Here is a 19,531-nt window from a genome sequence, read left to right as displayed (position 1 = left end):
ATTCCTGTTGTGATATTCGAAGGAACCTTAGTATGAAACGCCGAGTTTATGCTCTTTGCTCTTGGAATTGAACTAACAAACACTGGATATATTTATTTACTTAATTCCCGATATCGCAATATCAAATATTCGCGAATATTTGAATCCGGGCAGATTCCGACAGAAACTATTTTACAAAGATAATGTATATCCTACTGTCGGATTAGCATAACAAACTTGGTAAACAATCATTCGTGACTAAAAAAACAGGAAACTCTTTAATACCCTTAACCAAACAATCATCGATAAAATTGAACGGCAATTATCGGTTTCACTTTTACAGTAGCATATATTAGTTTTTTTTTCATGTATACTGACTGTATATACATTGTATGTGTACTGGTTTTGTGTACATTTCACTACAAAGCATCAAGAGCCCTATATGTCAGTTAGTCGGTTGTACCAGGGAGTTGCCTGGTTGTACCATGGGGGGTAAAAACAGAGGTTCTACAAGGAGAGCCGCCTAGATTGCACAAGCTTCACAATGTATTTACACTTCATTGATTCCACACAATAGATCCAAGCATATAGAGCTGGAGATTTGATCTTGTGGTCAGCAGGAAATCAAGTAATTAACTGTGACAGTCTGCTGTAACATAATTATGCCCATGAACAGTACAAATTAAATATAAAATACACACAATAACAAGAGTATATGAATAAGCTAGTGAACAACTTCAACTTACAAAGCGTTCAAGGGTAAACAAACACGACCTTGCCTTCAGCATTACCCAGCGGCATACTGGGTCACTCTATAGTTTACACAGGCTTTTTAGGAAATGTTTAGAAATATGTAAGTAGGAACCAATAGGAAAAGTTAACGTTATAACATTGCAAATTAATCGGTGACATACGTTGAACAACGCAAATACATTACCGGTTGATCGGTACCGCAATTGGATTGATCGGTACCGCAAATTCGATTGATCGTTACCGCAAATTCGATTGATCGGTACCGCATATTCACTTGATCGGTACCGCACATTCGCTTAATCGGTTCTGCACATTCTATTGATCGGTACGGAACTTTCGATTGATCGGTAGGGATCATTGTATTTTTCGGTACCACACATTCCATTGATCGGTATCGCACATTAGATTGATCGGTATCGCACATTCGATTGATTGGTACCGAACATTCGATTGATCGGTACCGCACATTCGATTGATCGGTACAGCACATTCGAATGATCGGTAATGCACATTCTATTGATCGGTACCGCATTTTTGATTGATCGGTACCGCATATTCGATTGATCGGTACCGCATATTCACTTGATCGGTACCGCACATTCGCTTAATCGGTTCTGCACATTCTATTGATCGGTACGGAACATTCGATTGATCGGTAGGGATCATTGTATTTTGCGGTACCGCACATTCCATTGATCGGTATCGCACATTAGATTGATCGGTATCGCACATTCGATTGATCGGTATCGCACATTCGATTGATTGGTACCGAACATTCGATTGATCGGTACCGCACATTCGATTGATCGGTACAGCACATTCGAATGATCGGTAATGCACATTCTATTGATCGGTACCGCATTTTTGATTGATCGGTACCGCATATTCAATTGATCGGTAACGCACATTCAATTGATCGGTACCGCACATTCGCTTGATCGGTACCGCACATTCGATTGATCGGTATCGCACACTCGATGGATGGGTATCGCACATTCGATGGATCGGTACCGTACATTCGCTTGGTCGGTACCGCATATTTGATTGATCGGTACTACACATTCTATTGATCGGTACCGCACATTCGATTGATCGGTAGGGATCGTTATATTGTCCGGTACCGCACATTCCATAGATCGGTACCGCACATTCGATTGATCGAAATCGCACATTCGATTGATCAGTACCGCATATTCGATTGATCGGTACCGCACATTCGATTGATCGGTACTGCACATTCGCTTGATCGGTACCGCACATTCAATTGATCGGTACCGCACATTCGCTTGATCGGTACCGCACATTCGATTGATCGGTACCGCACATTCCCTTGATCGGTACTGCACATTCGATTGATCGGTACAGCACATTCGATTGATTGGTAGCTCACATTCGATAAATAGGTACCGCACATTCGATTGATCGGTACTGCACATTCGATTGATCGGTACCGCACATTCACTTGATCGGTAGTGCACATTCTATAGATCGGTACCGAACATTCGATAGATCGGTAGGGAACATTGTATTGTTCGGTACCGTACATTTCATAGATAGGTACCGCACATTCGATTGATCGGTACCGCACATTCAATTGATCGGTACCGCACATTCGATTGATCGGTATCGCACATTCGATGGATGGGTATCGCACATTCGATGGATCGGTACCGCACATTCGAATGATGGGTACCGAACATTCGATTGATCAGTACCGTACATTCGCTTGGTCGGTACCGCATATTTGCTTGATCGGTACTACACATTCTATTGATCGGTACCGCACATTCGATTGATCGGTAGGGATCGTTATATTGTCCGGTACCGCACATTCCATAGATAGGTACCGCACATTCGATTGATCGAAATCGCACATTAGATTGATCGGTATCGCACATTCGATTGATCAGTACCGCATATTCGATTGATCGGTACCGCACATTCGATTGATCGGTACTGCACATTCAACTGATCGGTACCGCACATTCGCTTGATCGGTACCGCACATTCGATTAATCGGTACCGCACATTCCCTTGATCGGTACTGCACATTCGATTGATCGGTACAGCACATTCGATTGATTGTTAGCTCACATTCGATAAATCGGTACTGCACATTCGATTGATCGGTACCGCACATTCACTTGATCGGTAGTGCACATTCTATTTATCGGTCCCGAACATTCGATAGATCGGTAGGGAACATTGTATTGTTCGGTACCGTACATTTCATAGATCGGTACCACACATTCGATTGATCGGTATTGCATATTCGCTTCATCGGTAACGAACATTCGATTGATCGGTACCGCACATTCACATTCTATTGATCAGTATGAACATTCGAATGATCGGTAGGGAACATTGTATTGTTCGGTACCGCACATTATATTGATCTGTACCGCACATTATATTGATCAGTACCGCACATTATCTTGATCTGTACCGCACATTATATTGATCAGTACAGCACATTCGATTGATCGGTACCGCACATTCGATTGATCGGTACCGCAAATTCGCTTGATCGGTACTACACAGTATATTGATCAAAAGGAACATTCGATTGATCGGTAATGAACATTGCATTGTTCGGTACCGCACATTCCATAGATCGGTACCGCACATTCGATTGATCGGTAGGGAACAATTTTTGTTCGGTACAGCACTTTCCATAGATCGGTAAGGCACTTTCGATTGATGGGCATCGCACATTCGATTGATCGGTATCGCACATTCGATTGATCGGTATCGCACATTCTATTGGTCGGTAAGGAACATTCGATTGATCGGTACCGCACATTCTATTGATCGGTAGCGCACATTTGATTGATCGGTACCGCACATTCGAGTGATCGGTACTGCACATTCGATTGATCGGTACCGCACATTCGATTGATCGTTACCGCACATTCAATGGATCTGTACTGCACATTCCATAGATCGATACCGAACATTCGATTGATCGGTATCGCACATTCAATTGATCGGTATCGCACATTCCATTGATGGGTAGCGAAACTTCGATTGATCGGTACCCCACATTCGATTATCGGTACCGCACAATCGATTGATCGGTACCGCACATTCGATTGATTGGTATGGATCATTGTATTGTTCGGTACCGCTCTTTCCATAGATCGGTAGGGCACATTCAATTGATCGGTATCGCACATTCCAATGATCGTATGGCACATTCGATTGATCGGTACCGCATATTCGATTGATCGGTACCGCATATTCGATTGATCGGTACCGCACATTCGATTGATCGTTACCGCACATTCGATTGATCGGTACCGCACATTCATTTGATCAGTACCGCACATTCTATTTATCGGTACAGAACATTCGATTGATCGGTATGGAACATTGTATTGTTCGGTACCGCACATTTCATTGATCGGTACCGCACATTCGATTGATCGGTACCGCACTTTCGATTGATCGGTACTGCACATTCGATTGATCGGTACTGCACATACGATTGATCGGTACCGTACCATCGATTGATCGTACCGCACATTCGATTGATTGTAATGGAACATTGTATTGTTCGGTACCGCTCTCCATAGATCGGTAGGGCACATTCAATTGATCGGTATCGCACATTCCAATTATCGTATCGCACATTCGATTGATCGGTACCGCATATTCGATTGATCGGTACCGCACATTCGATTGATCGTTACCGCACATTCGATTGATCGGTACCGCACATTCATTTGATCGGTACCGCACATTCTATTTATCGGTACGTAACACTTGATTGATCGGTAGGGAACATTGTATTGTTCGGTACCGTACATTTCATAGATCTGTACCGCACATTCGATTGATCGGTATTGCACATTCGCTTCATCGGTAACGAACATTCGATTGATCGGTACCGCACATTCACATTCTATTGATCAGTATGAACATTCCTATGATCGGTAGGGAACATTGTATTGTTCGGTACCGCACATTATATTGATCTGTACCGTACATTATATTGATCAGTACCGCACATTATCTTGATCTGTACCGCACATTTCATTGATCAGTACAGCACATTCGATTGATCGGTACCGCACATTCGATTGATCGTTACCGCACATTCGATTGATCGGTACCGCACATTCATTTGATCAGTACCGCACATTCTATTTATCGGTACAGAACATTCGATTGATCGGTATGGAACATTGTATTGTTCGGTACCGCACATTTCATTGATCGGTACCGCACATTCGATTGATCGGTACCGCACTTTCGATTGATCGGTACTGCACATTCGATTGATCGGTACTGCACATACGATTGATCGGTACCGTACCATCGATTGATCGTACCGCACATTCGATTGATTGTAATGGAACATTGTATTGTTCGGTACCGCTCTCCATAGATCGGTAGGGCACATTCAATTGATCGGTATCGCACATTCCAATTATCGTATCGCACATTCGATTGATCGGTACCGCATATTCGATTGATCGGTACCGCACATTCGATTGATCGTTACCGCACATTCGATTGATCGGTACCGCACATTCATTTGATCGGTACCGCACATTCTATTTATCGGTACGGAACACTTGATTGATCGGTAGGGAACATTGTATTGTTCGGTACCGTACATTTCATAGATCTGTACCGCACATTCGATTGATCGGTATTGCACATTCGCTTCATCGGTAACGAACATTCGATTGATCGGTACCGCACATTCACATTCTATTGATCAGTATGAACATTCCTATGATCGGTAGGGAACATTGTATTGTTCGGTACCGCACATTATATTGATCTGTACCGTACATTATATTGATCAGTACCGCACATTATCTTGATCTGTACCGCACATTTCATTGATCAGTACAGCACATTCGATTGATCGGTACCGCACATTCGATTGATCGGTACCGCACATTCGCTTGATCGGTACTACACATTATATTGATCAAAAGGAACATTCGATTGATCGGTAATGAACATTGCATTGTTCGGTACCGCACATTCGATTGATCGGTAGGGAACAATTTTTGTTCGGTACAGCACTTTCCATAGAACGGTACCCCACATTCGATTGATCGGCATCGCACATTCCATTGATCGGTATCGCACATTCGATTGATCGGGATCGCACATTCGATTGATCGGTAAGGAACATTCGATTGATCGGTAGCGCACATTCTATTGATCGGTACCGCACATTTGATTGATCGGTATCACACATTAGATTGATCGGTATCGCACATTCAATTGATCGGTACAGCTGAATCAATTGATCGGTATCGCACATTCGATTGATCAGTACGGAACATTCGTTGATCGGTAACGCACAATCAAGTGATCGGTACCGCACATTTGATTGATCGGTATCGCACATTCCAATGATCGTATCGCACATTCGATTGATCGGTACCGCACTTTCGATTGATCGGTACCGCACATTCGATTGATCGTTTCCGCACATTCGATAGATCGGTACCACACATTCATTTGATCGGTACCGCACACTCTATTTATCGGTACCGCACATTCGATTGATCGGTATTGAACATTGTATTGTTCGGTACAGCACATTTCATTGATCGGTACCGCACATTCGATTGATCGGTACTGCACATTCGATTGATCGTTACCGCGCATTCAATCGATCGGTACCGCATATTCACTTGATCGGTATCGCACATTCTATTTATCAGTTTGGAACTTTCGATTGATCGTTAGGGAACATTGTATTGTTCGGTACCGCACATAACCATTGATCGGCACCGCACATTCGATTGATCGGTATCACACATTAGATTGATCGGTACCGCACATTCGCTTGATCGGTACTACACATTATATTGATCAAAAGGAACATTCGATTGATCGGTAATGAACATTGCATTGTTCGGTACCGCACATTCGATTGATCGGTAGGGAACAATTTGTGTTCGGTACAGCACTTTCCATAGAACGGTACCCCACATTCGATTAATCGGCATCGCACATTCCATTGATCGGTATCGCACATTCGATTGATCGGGATCGCACATTCGATTGATCGGTAAGGAACATTCGATTGATCGGTAGCGCACATTCTATTGATCGGTACCGCACATTTGATTGATCGGTATCACACATTAGATTGATCGGTCTCGCACATTCAATTGATCGGTACAGCTGAATCAATTGATCGGTATCGCACATTCGATTGATCAGTACGGAACATTCGTTGATCGGTAACGCACAATCAAGTGATCGGTACCGCACATTTGATTGATCGGTATCGCACATTCCAATGATCGTATCGCACATTCGATTGATCGGTACCGCACTTTCGATTGATCGGTACCGCACATTCGATTGATCGTTTCCGCACATTCGATAGATCGGTACCACACATTCATTTGATCGGTACCGCACACTCTATTTATCGGTACCGCACATTCGATTGATCGGTAGTGAACATTGTATTGTTCGGTACAGCACATTTCATTGATCGGTACCGCACATTCGATTGATCGGTACTGCACATTCGATTGATCGTTACCGCGCATTCAATCGATCGGTACCGCATATTCACTTGATCGGTATCGCACATTCTATTTATCAGTTTGGAACTTTCGATTGATCGTTAGGGAACATTGTATTGTTCGGTACCGCACATAACCATTGATCGGCACCGCACATTCGATTGATCGGTATCACACATTAGATTGATCGGTACCGCACATTCGCTTGATCGGTACTACACATTATATTGATCAAAAGGAACATTCGATTGATCGGTAATGAACATTGCATTGTTCGGTACCGCACATTCGATTGATCGGTAGGGAACAATTTGTGTTCGGTACAGCACTTTCCATAGAACGGTACCCCACATTCGATTGATCGGCATCGCACATTCCATTGATCGGTATCGCACATTCGATTGATCGGGATCGCACATTCGATTGATCGGTAAGGAACATTCGATTGATCGGTAGCGCACATTCTATTGATCGGTACCGCACATTTGATTGATCGGTATCACACATTAGATTGATCGGTCTCGCACATTCAATTGATCGGTACAGCTGAATCAATTGATCGGTATCGCACATTCGATTGATCAGTACGGAACATTCGATTGATCGGTATCGCACATTCCAATGATCGTATCGCACATTCGATTGATCGGTACCGCACTTTCGATTGATCGGTACCGCACATTCGATTGATCGTTTCCGCACATTCGATAGATCGGTACCACACATTCATTTGATCGGTACCGCACACTCTATTTATCGGTACCGCACATTCGATTGATCGGTAGTGAACATTGTATTGTTCGGTACAGCACATTTCATTGATCGGTACCGCACATTCGATTGATCGTTACCGCGCATTCAATCGATCGGTACCGCATATTCACTTGATCGGTATCGCACATTCTATTTATCAGTTTGGAACTTTCGATTGATCGTTAGGGAACATTGTATTGTTCGGTACCGCACATAACCATTGATCGGCACCGCACATTCGATTGATCGGTATCACACATTAGATTGATCGGTATTGCACATTCGATTGATGGTTACCGCACATTATATTGATCGGTATTGCACATTCGATTGATCGGTATCGCACATTCCATTGATGGATAGCGAAACTTCGATTGATCGGTACCCCACATTCGATTATCGGTACCGCAAAATCCATTGATCGATACCGCACATTCGATTGATCGGTATTGTACATTCGCCTGATCGGTAACGAACATTCGATAGATCGATACCACACATTCATTTGATCGGTACCGCACATTCTATTTATCGGTACGGAACATTCGATTGATCGGTAGGGAACATTGTATTGTTCGGTACCGCACATTTCATTGATCGGTACCGCACATTCGATTGATCGGTACTGCACATTCGATTGATCGGTACTGCACATACGATCGATCGGTACTGCACATTCGATTGAATGGTTCCGAACATTCGATTGATCGGTAGGGAACATTATATTGTTCGGTACCGCACATACCATTGATCGGTACCGCACATTCGATTGATCGGTATCACACATTAGATTGATCGGTATCGCACATTCCATTGATGGTTAGCGTAACTTCGATTGATCGGTACCCCACATTCGATTTATCGGTACCGCACAATCGATTGATCGGTACCGCACATTCGATTGATTGGTATGGAACTTTGTATTGTTCGGTACCGCTCTTTCCATAAATCAATAGGGCACATTCAATTGAACGATACCGCACATTTCATTGATCGATACCGAACATTCAATTGATCGGTACAGCTGAATCAATTGATCGGTATCGCACATTCGATTGATCAGTACGGAACATTCGTTGATCGGTACCGCACATTTGATTGATCGGTACCGCACATTTGATTGATCGGTACTGCACATTCCATAGATCGATACCGCACATTCGATTGATCGGTACCGCACATTCGATTGACCGGTATCGCACATTCGATTGATCGTTACCGCACATTCAATTGATCGGTACTGCACATTCAATAGATCGGTACGGAACATTCGATTGGTCGGTACCGCACATTCGATTGATCGGTACCGCACATTCGATTGATCGTTACCGCACATTCGATTGATCGGTACCGCACATTCTATTGATCGGTAGCGCACATTCGATTGATCGGTACCGCACATTCGATTGATCGGTACCGCATATTCGATTGATCGGTACCGCACATTCGATTGATCGGTACCGCACATTCAACTGATCGGTATTGCACATTGGATGGATCGGTATCGCACATTCTATTGATTGGTATGGAACATTGTATTGTTCGGTACCGCTCTTTCCATAGATCGGTAGGGCATATTCAATTGATCGGTATCGCACATTCCAATAATCGTATCGCACATTCGATTGATCGGTATTGCGCATTCGATTGATCGGTACCGCACATTCTATTGATCGGTAGCGCACATTAGATTGATCGGTACCGCACATTCGATTGATCGGTACCGCATATTCGATTGATCGGTACCGCACATTCGATTGATCGTTACCGCACATTCAATGGATCGGTACTGCACATTCCATAGATCGATACCGAACATTCGATTGATCGGTATCGCACATTTAATTGATCGGTATTGCACATTGGATGGATCGGTATCGCACATTCCATTGATGGGTAGCGAAACTTCGATTGATCGGTTCCCCACATTCTATTGATCGGTACCGCACAATCGATTGATCGGTACCGCACATTCTATTGATTGGTATGGAACATTGTATTGTTCGGTACCGCTCTTTCCATAGATCGGTAGGGCACATTCAATTGATCGGTATCGCACATTCCAATGATCGTATCGCACATTCGATTGATCGGTACCGCACTTTCGATTGATCGGTACCGCACATTCGATTGATCGTTTCCGCACAATCGATAGATCGGTACCACACATTCATTTGATCGGTACCGCACATTCTATTTATCGGTACGGAACATTCGATTGGTCGGTAGGGAACATTGTATTGTTCGGTACCGCACATTTCATTGATCGGTACCGCACATTCGATTGATCGGTACTGCACATTCGATTGATCGGTACTGCACATACGATCGATCGGTACTGCACATTCGATTGAATGGTTCCGAACATTCGATTGATCGGTAGGGAACATTATATTGTTCGGTACCGCACATACCATTGATCGGTACCGCACATTCGATTGATCGGTATCACACATTAGATTGATCGGTATCGCACATTCCATTGATGGTTAGCGTAACTTCGATTGATCGGTACCCCACATTCGATTTATCGGTACCGCACAATCGATTGATCGGTACCGCACATTCGATTGATTGGTATGGAACTTTGTATTGTTCGGTACCGCTCTTTCCATAAATCGGTAGGGCACATTCAATTGAACGATACCGCACATTTCATTGATCGATACCGAACATTCAATTGATCGGTACAGCTGAATCAATTGATCGGTATCGCACATTCGATTGATCAGTACGGAACATTCGTTGATCGGTAACGCACAATCAAGTGATCGGTACCGCACATTTGATTGATCGGTAGTGCACATTCCATAGATCGATACCGCACATTCGATTGATCGGTACCGCACATTCGATTGACCGGTATCGCACATTCGATTGATCGGTACCGCACATTCGATTGATCGTTACCGCACATTCGATTGATCGGTACCGCACATTCTATTGATCGGTAGCGCACATTCGATTGATCGGTACCGCACATTCGATTGATCGGTACCGCATATTCGATTGATCGGTACCGCACATTCGATTGATCGGTACCGCACATTCAACTGATCGGTATTGCACATTGGATGGATCGGTATCGCACATTCTATTGATTGGTATGGAACATTGTATTGTTCGGTACCGCTCTTTCCATAGATCGGTAGGGCATATTCAATTGATCGGTATCGCACATTCCAATAATCGTATCGCACATTCGATTGATCGGTATTGCACATTCGATTGATCGGTACCGCACATTCTATTGATCGGTAGCGCACATTAGATTGATCGGTACCGCACATTCGATTGATCGGTACCGCATATTCGATTGATCGGTACCGCACATTCGATTGATCGTTACCGCACATTCAATGGATCGGTACTGCACATTCCATAGATCGATACCGAACATTCGATTGATCGGTATCGCACATTTAATTGATCGGTATTGCACATTGGATGGATCGGTATCGCACATTCCATTGATGGGTAGCGAAACTTCGATTGATCGGTTCCCCACATTCTATTGATCGGTACCGCACAATCGATTGATCGGTACCGCACATTCTATTGATTGGTATGGAACATTGTATTGTTCGGTACCGCTCTTTCCATAGATCGGTAGGGCACATTCAATTGATCGGTATCGCACATTCCAATGATCGTATCGCACATTCGATTGATCGGTACCGCACTTTCGATTGATCGGTACCGCACATTCGATTGATCGTTTCCGCACAATCGATAGATCGGTACCACACATTCATTTGATCGGTACCGCACATTCTATTTATCGGTACGGAACATTCGATTGGTCGGTAGGGAACATTGTATTGTTCGGTACCGCACATTTCATTGATCGGTACCGCACATTCGATTGATCGGTACTGCACATTCGATTGATCGGTACTGCACATACGATCGATCGGTACTGCACATTCGATTGAATGGTTCCGAACATTCGATTGATCGGTAGGGAACATTATATTGTTCGGTACCGCACATACCATTGATCGGTACCGCACATTCGATTGATCGGTATCACACATTAGATTGATCGGTATCGCACATTCCATTGATGGTTAGCGTAACTTCGATTGATCGGTACCCCACATTCGATTTATCGGTACCGCACAATCGATTGATCGGTACCGCACATTCGATTGATTGGTATGGAACTTTGTATTGTTCGGTACCGCTCTTTCCATAAATCGGTAGGGCACATTCAATTGAACGATACCGCACATTTCATTGATCGATACCGAACATTCAATTGATCGGTACAGCTGAATCAATTGATCGGTATCGCACATTCGATTGATCAGTACGGAACATTCGTTGATCGGTAACGCACAATCAAGTGATCGGTACCGCACATTTGATTGATCGGTAGTGCACATTCCATAGATCGATACCGCACATTCGATTGATCGGTACCGCACATTCGATTGACCGGTATCGCACATTCGATTGATCGTTACCGCACATCCAATTGATCGGTACTGCACATTCAATAGATTGGTACCGAACATTCGATTGATCGGTATCGCACATTCGATTTATCGGTATCGCTTCGCATACCGATCGGTACTGCACATTCCATAGATCGATACCGAACATTCGATTGATCGGTATCGCACATTCAACTGATCGGTATTGCACATTGGATGGATCGGTATCGCACATTCCATTGTTGGGTAGCGAAACTTGGATTGATCGGTACCCCACATTCGATTGATCGGTACCGCACAATCGATTGATCGGTACCGCACATTCTATTGATTGGTATGGAACATTGTATTGTTCGGTACCGCTCTTTCCATAGATCGGTAGGGCATATTCAATTGATCGGTATCGCACATTCCAATGATCGTATCGCACATTCGATTGATCGGTACCGCACTTTCGATTGATCGGTTCCGCACATTCGATTGATCGTTTCCGCACATTCGATAGATCGGTACCACACATTCATTTGATCGGTACCGCACACTCTATTTATCGGTACGGAACATTCGATTGATCGGTAGTGAACATTGTATTGTTCGGTACAGCACATTTCATTGATCGGTACCGCACATTCGATTGATCGGTACTGCACATTCGATTGATCGGTACCGCACATTCGATTGATCGGTAGGGAACAATGTATTGCTTGGGCGCACTTTCGATTGATCGGTACCGCACATAAGATTGATCGGTATCGCACTTTCGATTGATCGGTACTGCACATTCGATTGATCGGTAGGGAACAATGTATTGTTCGGTACCGTACATTCCATTGATTCGTACCGCACATTCGATTGATCGGTATCGCACATTCGATTGATCGGTACCGCACATTCGATTGATCGTTACCGCGCATTTAATCGATCGGTACCGCATATTCACTTGATCGGTATCGCACATTCTATTTATCAGTTTGGAACTTTCGATTGATCGTTAGGGAACATTGTATTGTTCGGTACCGCACATAACCATTGATCGGCACCGCACATTCGATTGATCGGTATCACACATTAGATTGATCGGTATTGCACATTCGATTGATGGTTACCGCACATTATATTGATCGGTATTGCACATTCGATTGATCGGTAGGGCACATTCCATTGATGGATAGCGAAACTTCGATTGATCGGTACTGCACATTCGATTATCGGTACCGCACAATCCATTGATCGATACCGCACATTCGATTGATCGGTATTGTACATTCGCCTGATCGGTAACGAACATTCGATAGATCGGTACCACACATTCATTTGATCGGTACCGCACATTCTATTTATCGGTACGGAACATTCGATTGATCGGTAGGGAACATTGTATTGTTCGGTACCGCACATTTCATTGATCGGTACCGCACATTCGACTGATCGGTACTGCACATTCGATTGATCGGTACTGCACATACGATTGATCGGTACTGCACATTCGATTGAATGGTTCCGAACATTCGATTGATCGGTAGGGAACATTATATTGTTCGGTACCGCACATACCATTGATCGGTACCGCACATTCGATTGATCGGTATCACACATTAGATTGATCGGTATCGCACATTCAATTGATCGGTACAGCTGAATCAATTGATCGGTATCGCACATTCGATTGATCAGTACGGAACATTCGTTGATCGGTAACGCACAATCAAGTGATCGGTACCGCACATTTGATTGATCGGTACTGCACATTCCATAGATCGATACCGCACATTCGATTGATCGGTACCGCACATTCGATTGACCGGTATCGCACATTCGATTGATCGTTACCGCACATTCAATTGATCGGTACTGCACATTCAATAGATCGATACCGAACATTCGATTGATCGGTATCGCACATTCGATTTATCGGTATCGCACATTCGATTGATCGGTACGGAACATTCGATTGGTCGGTACCGCACATTCTATTGATCGTTACCGCACATTTGATTGATCGGTATTGCACATTCGATTGATCGGTACCGCACATTCGATTGATCGTTACCGCACATTCAACGGATCGGTACTGCACATTCCATAGATCGATACCGAACATTCGATTGATCGGTATCGCACTTTCAATTGATCGGTATTGCACATTGGATGGATCGGTATCGCACATTCCATTGATGGGTAGCGAAACTTCGATTGATCGGTACCCCACATTCGATTGATCGGTACCGCACAATCGATTGATCGGTACCGCACATTCTATTGATTGGTATGGAACATTGTATTGTTCGATACCGCTCTTTCCATAGATCGGTAGGGCACATTCAATTGATCGGTATCGCACATTCCAATGATCGTATCGCACATTCGATTGATCGGTACCGAACTTTCGATTGATCGGTACCGAACTTTCGATTGATCAGTACCACACATTCATTTGATCGGTACCGCACACTCTATTTATCGGTACGGAACATTCGATTGATCGGTAGGGAACATTCGATAGATCGGTACCACACATTCATTTGATCGGTACCGCACATTCTATTTATCGGTACGGAACATTCGATTGATCGGTAGGGAACATTGTATTGTTCGGTACCGCACATTTCTTTGATCGGTACCGCACATTCGATTGATCGGTACTGCACATTCGATTGATCGGTACCGCACATTCGATTGATCGGTAGCGAACAATGTATTATTCGGTACCGTACATTCCATTGATGGGTACCGCACATTCGATTGATCGGTATCGCACATTCGATTGATCGGTATCGCACATTCGATTGATCGTTACCGCGCATTCAATCGATCGGTACCGCATATTCACTTGATCGGTATCGCACATTCTATTTATCAGTTTGGAACTTTCGATTGATCGTTAGGGAACATTGCATTGTTCGATACCGCACATACCATTGATCGGCACCGCACATTCGATTGATCGGTATCACACATTAGATTGATCGGTATTGCACATTCGATTGATGGTTACCGCACATTATATTGATCGGTATTGCACATTCGATTGATCGGTATCGCACATTCCATTGATGGATAGCGAAACTTCGATTGATCGGTACCCCACATTCGATTATCGGTACCGCACAATCCATTGATCGATACCGCACATTCGATTGATCGGTATTGTACATTCGCCTGATCGGTAACGAACATTCGATTGATCGGTACCGCACATTCACATTCTATTGATCGGTATGAACATTCGAATGATCGGTAGGGAACATTGTATTGTTCGGTACTGCACATTATATTGATCTGTACCGCCCATTATATTGATCAGTACCGCCCATTCGATTGATCGGTACTGCACAATCGATTGATCGGTAACGCACATTCGATTGATTGTAATGGAAACATTGTACTATTCGGTACCGCTCTTTCCATAGATCGGTAGGGCACATTCAATTGATCGGTATCGCACATTCCAATGATCGTATGGCACATTTGATTGATCGGTATCGCACATTCGATTGATCGGTATCGCACATTCGATTGATCGGTACCGCACATTCGATTGATCGGTACCGCACATTCGATTGATCGGTACCGCACATTCATTTGATCGATACCGCACATTCTATTTATCGGTACGGAACATTCGATTGATCGGTAGGGAACACTGTATTGTTCGGTACCGCACATTTCATTGATCGGTACCGCACATTCGATTGATCGGTACCGCACTTTCGATTGATCGGTACTGCACATTCGATTTATCGGTACTGCACATACGATTGATCGGTACTGCACATTCGATTGATTGGTATGGGACATTCGATTGATCGGCAGGGGACATTGTATTGTTCGGTACCGCACATACCATTGATCGGTACCGCACATTCGATTGATCGGTACTGCACATTCGATGGATCTGTACTGCACATTCGATTGATCGGTACCGCACATTCGATTAATCGGTACGGAACGTTCGATTGATCGGTAGGGAACATTGTATTGTTCGGTACCGTACATTACATTGATCGGTACCGCACATTCGATTTATCGGTATCGCACATTCGATTGCTCGGTACCGCACATTCGATTGATCGTTACCGCGCATTCAATCGATCGGTACCGCACATTCACTTGATCGGTATCGCACATTCTATTTATCAGTTTGGAACTTTCGATTGATCGGTAGGGAACATTGTATTGTTCGGTACTGCACATACCATTGATCGGTACCGCACATTCCATTGATCGGTATCACACATTAGCTTGATCGGTAACGCATATTCATTTGATCGGTACCGCACATTCTATTTATCGGTACGGAATATTCGATTGATCGGTAGGGAACATTGTATTGTTCGGTACCGCACATACCATTGATCGGTACCGCACATTCGATTGATCGGTAACGCACTTTCGATTGATCGGTACTGAACATTCGATTGATCGGTACTGCACATACGATTGATCGATACCGCACATTCGATTGATCGGTAGGGAACATTGTATTGTTCGGTACCGTACATTCCATTGATGGGTACCGCACATTCGATTGATCGGTATCGCACATTCGATTGATCGTTACCGCGCATTCATTCGATCGGTACCGCACATTCACTTGATCGGTATCGCACATTCGATTGATCGGTACCGCACATTCATTTGATCGGTACCGCACATTCTATTTATCGGTACGGAACATTCGATTGATCGGTAGGGAACATTGTATTGTTCGGTACCGCACATTTCATTGATCGGTACCGCACATTCGATTGATCGGTACCGCACTTTCGATTGATCGGTACCGCACAATCGATTGATCGGTACCGCACATTCGATTGATTGTAATGGAACATTGTATTGTTCGGTACCGCTCTTTCCATAGATCAGTAGGGCACATTCAATTGATCGGTATCGCACATTCCAATGATCGTATGGCACATTCGATTGATCGGTATCGCATATTCGATTGATCGGTACCGCACAATCGAATGATCGTTACCGCACATTCGATTGATGGGTACCCCACATTCTATTGATCGGTATTGCACATTTACTTGATCGGTATCGCACATTCTATTTATCAGTACGGAACTTTCGATTGATCGGTAGGGAACATTGTATTGTTCGGTACCGCACATACCATTGATCGGTACCGCACATTCGATTAATCGGTATCACACATTAAGATTGATCGGCATTGCACATTCCATTGATGGGTAGCGAAACTTCGATTGATCGGTACCCCACATTCGATTATCGAATGTACAATGTTACCTACCGATCAATCGAATGTGCGATACTGATCAATCGAATGTGCGGTACCGATCAATCGAATGTGTGGTACCGATAAATAGAATGTGCGGTGCCGATCAATTAAAATGTGCGGTACCGATCAATAGAATGTGCGGTACCGATCAATCGAAAATTCCGTACCGATCAATCGAATGTGCAATACCGATCAATCAAATGTGCGATACCGATCAATCGAATGTTCGGTATCGATCTATGGAATGTGCAATACCGTTCAATTGAATGTGCGGTACCGATCAATCGAATGTGCTGTACCGATCAATCGAATGTACGGTACCGATCAATCGAATGTGCGGTATCGATCTATGGAATGTGCATTACCGATCAATCAAATATGCGGTACCTATCAATCGAATGTGCGTTACTGATCAACGAATGTTCCGTACCGATCAATCGAATTTGCGATACCGATCAATCGAATGTGCGGTACCGATCTATAGAATGTGCAGTAACGAACAATATAATGTTCCCTACCGATCAATCGAATGTTCGGTACCGATCAATCGAATGTGCAGTACCGATCAATCTTATGTGCAATACCGATCAATCGAATGTGCAGTACCTATCAATCGAAAGTGCGGTACTGATCAATCGAATGTGCGGTACCGATCAATGAAATGTGCGGTACCGAACAATACTATGTTACCTACCGATCAATCGAATGTTCCGTACCGATAAATAGAATGTGCGGTACCGATCAAAGGAATGTGTGGTACCGATCAATCGAATGTGCGGTAACGATCAATTGAATGTGCGGTACCGATCATTCGAATGTGCAGTACCGATTAATCGAATGTGCGGTACTGATCAATCGAATGTGCGATACGATCATTGGAATGTGCGATACCGATCAATTGAATGTGCCCTACCGATCTATGAATAGAGCGGTAACGGACAATACAATGTTCCATACCAATCAATAGAATGTGCGCTACCCATCAATCAAATGTGCGGTACCGATCAATAGAATGTGCGGTATCGATCAATCGCATGTTCCGTACCGATCAATCGAATGTGCGATACCGATCAATCGAATGTGCGATACCGATCAATCGAATGTTCGGTACCGATCAATCGTATGTGCGGTAACGATCAATCGAAACATCCGTACCGAACAATCGAATGAGCGATACCAATCAATCGAATGTGCGGTACCGATCTATGGAATGTGCAGTAACGAACAATTCAATGTTCCCTATCGATCAATCGAATGTTCCGTACCGATAAAAAGAATGTGCGGTACCAATCAAGTGAATGTGAGGTACCGATCAATCGAATGTGCGGTAACGATCAATCGAATGTGCGGTTCCGATCAATCCAATGTGCGATACCGATCAATCTAATGTGCGATACCGATCAATCGAATGTGCGGTACCTTTTGAAAACTGCTCATCTGGAGTAAAGTTAACAAGTTGATATTTTTAGAAAGTATAAAATCCCTTTTATTTTTAAACTTAAACTGCATGGCCACATGTTTACCCATAGACAGAGGAAATATGAAATGTGACATTTTAGTTTGACATTAATGATTCAACCGTTGGTCCCTATCATTTCCTCTAGAAAAGGTTGTACACGACTTCCTTAACTGTGAATATTTGGCAATCTGAAGTAAATATGAATAAGTATGATCTCTCAAATTCAGAGAAAAAATCACACAAACAATGTTTTGTAGCACATTTAAGATGTTTTTTTTATTTATGATGTTTTTACAGGTTAGAATTTCATTATTCTGATCGAGGTTTATCCAAATTAGAGAGGAACTGCTGGGAACGGTTGCATATAGGTCACAAGGTTCACACCAAACTT

This window comes from Apostichopus japonicus, chromosome 16, assembly GCF_037975245.1.
Source record: "Apostichopus japonicus isolate 1M-3 chromosome 16, ASM3797524v1, whole genome shotgun sequence".
Classification (NCBI taxonomy): Eukaryota; Metazoa; Echinodermata; class Holothuroidea; order Aspidochirotida; family Stichopodidae; genus Apostichopus; species Apostichopus japonicus.
This window is presented reverse-complemented; position numbering follows the sequence as displayed.